The sequence below is a fragment of the Lynx rufus genome, unplaced genomic scaffold, assembly GCF_022079265.1.
Source record: "Lynx rufus isolate CCGP_SWC_20201006 ecotype Redwood Valley unplaced genomic scaffold, mLynRuf1.p SCAF_16, whole genome shotgun sequence".
Taxonomy (NCBI): Eukaryota; Metazoa; Chordata; class Mammalia; order Carnivora; family Felidae; genus Lynx; species Lynx rufus.
In genome coordinates this window covers 502,026-508,081 of record NW_025814830.1, presented here as the reverse complement: position 1 = coordinate 508,081, position 6,056 = coordinate 502,026, and the positions used below count along the sequence as shown (strand labels likewise).

At 42.8% G+C, this 6,056-nt stretch overlaps 1 pseudogene; it reads left to right on the top strand.

Moving 5' to 3' along the window:
• Positions 1 to 1,710: 1,710 nt before the first annotated feature.
• LOC124510809 (KRAB domain-containing protein 5-like) lies at positions 1,711 to 5,300 on the top strand (annotated as a pseudogene).
• The last annotated feature ends 756 nt before the right edge of the window (positions 5,301 to 6,056 follow it).

Sequence of the window (6,056 nt, the reverse complement as noted above, 5' to 3'; positions counted from 1 at the left end):
TCCAATATAGTCTTTAAGGTTGTCACATACAGGATGGACCCTCTGTGGAACCCTGAGGATTACTGACCAGGTGTATTGCCTTTCCTCCCAAGAGAAGGTAAAAAGATACTGGCTATCCTTATCAAATGGACTATATTGAATAGGACTGCATGGGTGATTCAGGGAAAAAATCGGTTTTCAATGGGAATAGACATCACTAGTGCATGAATGTTGGGAACAAAAGATATAGATAGATATCAATGTTATTTATTGCTCAAGAGTCCTAATCAAACTTCCATCCTCAGCCTTTGGGTTTTCTCACAGGTACAATAGGGGTCATACAGGGACTGGAATCCCCTTTCCTTGCCAGGACCCTCCTTCCCAGGAACCTCCTATCCCCCAGGACCTCCACCCTGTGCTCTCCAGCCCCTGACCCCCGTGGCTGCCATGGTCCGAAGTCCTGGCCTTCGATGCAGCTGTGGCCCAAGATGGCTTGAGCGTGACCATTGATCTAGGGCCTAAGCCTTGTATTCCTCTCTTATGTGCTTGATGTCCTATTGGGTTTCCTTATTCATGGAGTAATTCAGGGCAGAGATTTTGAAGGACCTATTTGAAACTTGATGAGTGATGCACTGTGGATTGTGCCAATATCAGTTGAACATTTTCCTCACAAGAAGGTTGGTAGCTCATTCAATAGGACTAAATGATCAGTTCCACTAATCTCAGCTAAAGTGCCATCAGAGATAGAGCTTAGAAAACATGTTGAAATGTCATTTATTTCCCCTTCTTTCCAAATGCGGTTACGACTGTCAAATTCTAGATATTTTCCCTTGGTGGCAAAAAGAATTTCTGGCATGACATTTTCCAAAGAAATCTCAGTCTAGTAAATGAATTGGGGCAAGAAGACAGGTTTATGCCCAAGGCACAGAGTAGTTTCTCCAAGCCAATTGACAGGGAGGACTAGGAAGATGCCTGTGGTTCCTTGGAGCCCTGTCATTGGGAATTAGGAAGACATGAAAAGGTTGGCTAAAGAGCTCAAGAGGTGTTTGGCTCTTAAATTTGTAACTCTCTTTTTTCCAATGTCCAGAAACTCTGATCACTGGAGAAGAAATAGGTTTAAACCTGGATAATAACCATAGCCTTTCCTTACTTCCCCAAATGGTTCCCAAAGGGATCCCGTGTGGAGTTTCAAAACCCATCCATGCTGTTGACCCTCTCCTCAGATTCTGTCAATTAGTGTGAATTGAAACAACAGTGTTGACTTAATTAAGTGCTCCAGGTGATTCTCCCTGAGGCCAGAGTTAGTAGGCAAGGCTTCCCATTAATTTATGAGATTTGAGTGCAGGCTTTTGCTCAAGGAGAGGTAATGGGGTCTCCTCTACCTGAGTGTGGGAGGATTAGGTCCACCCAGCACACTGTTCCTATAGTTTCCTACAGTTCTTCTGTAGCAGAATTTGTGGGTGTCTGTGAGAGTAGAAGCCACTGAAACTATAGAAGGAAAACTCAGAGGTTGGGCTCCAAGTACGTAGTCTCCATTTCTGAAAAACTCCTGACACAAAAAACTAGGAAGTTTGGTCCTCCTGCATTTAAAGTCCCGCCTACCGGTGAGCACTATTCTGCTGAAGACGTTCTGTTGGTGCCTTTAAGGGCATTTTCTTCTGATGCAGCTGTGATTTCTCCACCAATACCTTCTGAGAAAGAAATCTAGAGGACTAGGGGAAAGAAGTAGAAATGGCCAGCTCTCAGGTAAGCCTGGTGTTCCAGGTCAGAGGCCGTGTCATCTTTTCCCCCTAAAACTCCATGCATTTAGAAACCGCAAATGTTGATTTATGTGTTTGGTGTTTCTGCCTTATGTTTTCACCAAAGCTTTAAAACCTTCTCAGGAATGATACTCAAGGTTAGGTCTTTAGAACTCTTCTCCCCTATAACCAGGAGTCTTCTCTACATTCTCCAACCAGGCTTTCACTAGGACATCAACACTTGTAACTTTGAGGTAAAGTCCTGCAAGTATTGCAAACATTCCCTTTAGGACAGATCCAAAGGGGAAGGTGTTGAGTCCAAGATTCCTGTTGCTGATGGGGTCTGGTGGTGGGATTTCAGTTGAGGAGAACCGTTCCCCTTTAGTTCCCCATTTAGTACCTGTCTGTAGAGCAGGATTAAGAAAATGAAAAATACAAGGCCCCCAGTATCTTACGAGTCCTCTTTAGCATATGAGAGTCTCCCTTTTGCCTTTCCCTCCCCCAGCTCCATAGTATATAACCAGCCACTCTTCATAACCCCACTGTGGCCCTTGGTGCCCACAGGTCCTCTCCTTATGCCATAATGAAACCAACTTTTTGCACTAAAAAATAAATACAAAATACACAGCCTTGATACAAGGCCCAGAACAACTTGGAAAGTTAAAAACCGGGGGGGGGGGGGGTGGGGGAGAGGTGGGAAGTCTTGGTTTTTAAAATGTGAAAAAGAAACTCTGTTTAAAATATACTAGACATAACAGGACAAGGAAACAGCCGTCTAAATGTGGTGCTTCTCCCATTCAGATGGGGGCTCCCAAATATGGGTCACTGATCCTGTGGAATCCGAGGGCATGAGTGGTGAAAAGGATTCACCTCTGGCAGAATAAGACATTAGATTTATGAATACACCTCAAGGGAGTGGTGGGATGGACAGCAGAGGAGAGGCTCCTGCCTTGAGGCAGTGACTTGGGACTGATTTTGCTGCGGGAAGATGAGTTTGTATGGTGACTTATGGAATTTGCCCTCATGTGGTAATTCTGCCTGGTTGTAAGTATCCATTTGTTAATTAGGGCCTATAGATATTTTGAGGCAGGTCACCTGCTGGGGCTGCCTCTCTTCAGCCAGGTGGGCCCTGTGGACTCCTCTACAATCCATTGCTTGAAACTGTTTGCCTCAAAGCTGCCTCTACTGAAAGTATATGTAATTGAAGTTTGTATAAATCCACTGTATTCTCTCATAATTAGACTGACAATCAGATTCACTGTTTGGGGGCCAACAGAACACACCAGGGATCATGTGTCCTTTGGTGTGTCTTAGGCACTGATAGCAATTTGTTTCCTTACACTTCGTGTTCACTTCTTTAACTGGCCTGGTTCACTTTGCCAGATCTCTCCCTTATAACGTTCATCCTTTTCCCCCGTATCTTTGCTAAGGATCTTAGATTTACTGAGCAATGTGCAGAAGCCATCACATTTTAGCTGGAAACTTCATTCTTCTGCGTTTCTCTTTGCTTGTAGTTTCTGGTGAGGAGAACAAAGCCAAAACAAATGTAGCTTCCATTAATTTTCCTTACACCTACCTTGATGCCCATTGATGAAAGAATGTCATATTCTGCATGTCTCAAGTATTTAATAAAAATTAAACTTTGAGGCATGAAAGCAGTTATCATTTCCTTGAGGAAGGGCATATCCTGTATGTCTCAGGTGCCTATCATTGGCTGCAAGGTGTAAGGAAATTTAATTGATGCTACATTTCCCCGCTTGAACGAATTACACCCTTACATCTTTAAGGTTGTTAAAGATGGAAGGTCTCCTCTTCAGTAGTTTCTTCCTGCTGAATCGGTTCCTACCGATGAGTGAAGGTTGGCCAGTTGAGAATTTAGTAGGAGTTGGAAAGGCAAGGCAGCTGCCTTTAGAGTTGATAACATGTGGGAGTTTCTGTGATTAGAAAGAGTCATCTGTCCCCTTGAAGTTCTGACACTGAAAGGGTCTCATCACCAGGTGGAGAAAAAAAGGAGAAAACAGCAAACCATGATAAAATGACAAAAAATGAAAGAAAGTCCAAGGAAGTTTACCTCCACACTTTGGTCACAGAAATACCCTTCTATTTACTGCTTTATATTTTCAGAAAATGAAAACAAGATTCACATATTTGACATGTTTGTGTGTTAAAATCCTCAAATATAATAGAGTCATAGATAGAAAGTGAAGCACTTGAGGTTGTCACATACAGGAACCTTGATTTGCAGCCAATAAGCAGATCAGAGGGAATAACTTCCAAAGGAGAGATGCACAGAGCAAGAGGGAGGGGCGTGATTATTTCCTTTTATTTAAGATTTGGGTGGACAATTAGGAAGTGGGGCCATGTCATTTTCTCCGAACTGGGCATAAGGTGGCACACGTGCCTTAAGAAAACACTTCCGTACATAGGCTGTGTGTTATGTAAATGAGGTTTGTGCTCCCCCTTGGGTGGAGATTTGGGTATTACACGGGGGTCAAGGTAACTGTCCTCACTCCATGAGTTAACCCAGTCGTCCATCTGCATAGGTATGAGTTGGGGGTTAAGCGCAAAGTTGGCCTGCCCAAGCTCTTCCTTAGGGCGGTCATTACATGTTGTTGTGTGTTTTCTGTTTCCATGACAGGAGACTGTGCCCATAGGGTGTTTTGCCAGAACTAAAAGATAAGGTAGAAAAAAGAGGTGAAGTAAAATGATGGAGTATGGTCCGTGGGTACAAGTAGGTAAGTGGTGAAGAACAACTCTTGGAGTCTAGCTGGTGACATTACTCCCTCTTGCATCTTAGGTACCATTATGAGCTCTGCCAATGGCCACTTCATAACTGTGGTTTTTATTGCAGACACTGCTGACCTTCAGGGACGTGGCCATCGAATTCTCTCAGGAGGAGTGGGGATGCCTGAATCACAGTCAGAGGTAACTATTCAGGGATGTGATGTTAGAGACCTATGGACACCTCCTCTTCTTGGGTAAGGATATCTCCTTCTAGATTTCCCAAACCCAGCTCGGGTTTTGTTCATTCCTTTGAAGACTGTCTCTTGGAAGCTTCCTCTTTGTATGACTGGGATTCAGATCCCTGCAGCAAGGGAAGGAAATGGGGATTTGTAGATGTAGAGAAATATCTTCATGATGTTTTCTTTTCAACTTCAGCCTGCCCTTTTTAAAGGTGCCATCATTTCTGTAGATTCATGGCAATTCTAAACATTGAGTGGCATAAGACGGTATAGCCCACATCTTAAACTCCAACTTTTACTGCTTATTTTGTTGGTAGTACTTGGAAGGCAGGTCATGATGTGAATATTTAAAGCTCCTCCTGAATGTTCTAAAGGGGCTCTTTCTTGGGCAACAGTGTATGGGAAATCATTTTTTAGAATTCTTCATTGTCCTCTCTTGTCTGAGTACAATACTGAGTTGAAAGGTAGAATCTCCAGCAGTATTTCTATTCCTTTCTTCTGATAAACAGGTCTCATTGTATCAAAACCAGACCTGGTCATCGTTTTGAAGCAAGAGAAGGAGCTGTGGGGTGTGAAGAGAAAGGAGACAGTAGCCTCACACTCAGGTAGGTGGAAGTGAAGCACATGACACAGGTGAGGTCCAAATGTGAAGGAGGAAGATAGATCTTAAAATTTTGTTCATGTAGCTCTCCTTGAATGGAAATTCATTTGTGAAGCCGAGTTTTATGTCTTTCCCTCTCACAGAGGGACATCTGCTAACTAACAAATCATGCTTTTTGATTCTTCAAGGATTTTCCTTCAGCTCCAGGGAAGGTCCGCCATATCCACGGCGAGGACCTCCATAATCTGAGAGCTTTTCCATTGCTGTGAGAGCCCTAGAGGATCTCTCTGTAATTGTGAGGAACTCTATGCTAAGTCATTTCTAAATTCTGTTTTTCTTCTTGTGACAGTTGTGTCAAGGTAGTGGTGGGCACATTGGGGTTTGATGCAGAAGTCCTGGGAACACTGGAGACAGAGATCGCATGTTTTCTGGTTTAGGATTTCCAAAGTTCCAGAGGATTTTATCTGAATTGTGCACAACTGAGGCTCAGTAATTTCATAAGATCACAGAACAAGTCCCTCAAATGAGAAAATATAATCCTTTTTTTCACATCAAAAGTTAATTTGTCTTTGTATTAACTAAAATTTGAAAAATCCACTCCATGTGTTCCATTGCTCAGTGGTGAAATAATTTAATGTATCTATGTGCATCCTAGGATTCCTACATATCAATGCCATAAGGGAGCTAGAACATTTAGAAGTTAGATCTCACAACCTATAACAAAGTCTCCATCATTACCTTTATTTCCTAGTAATTGCATCATTTTGTAATTTT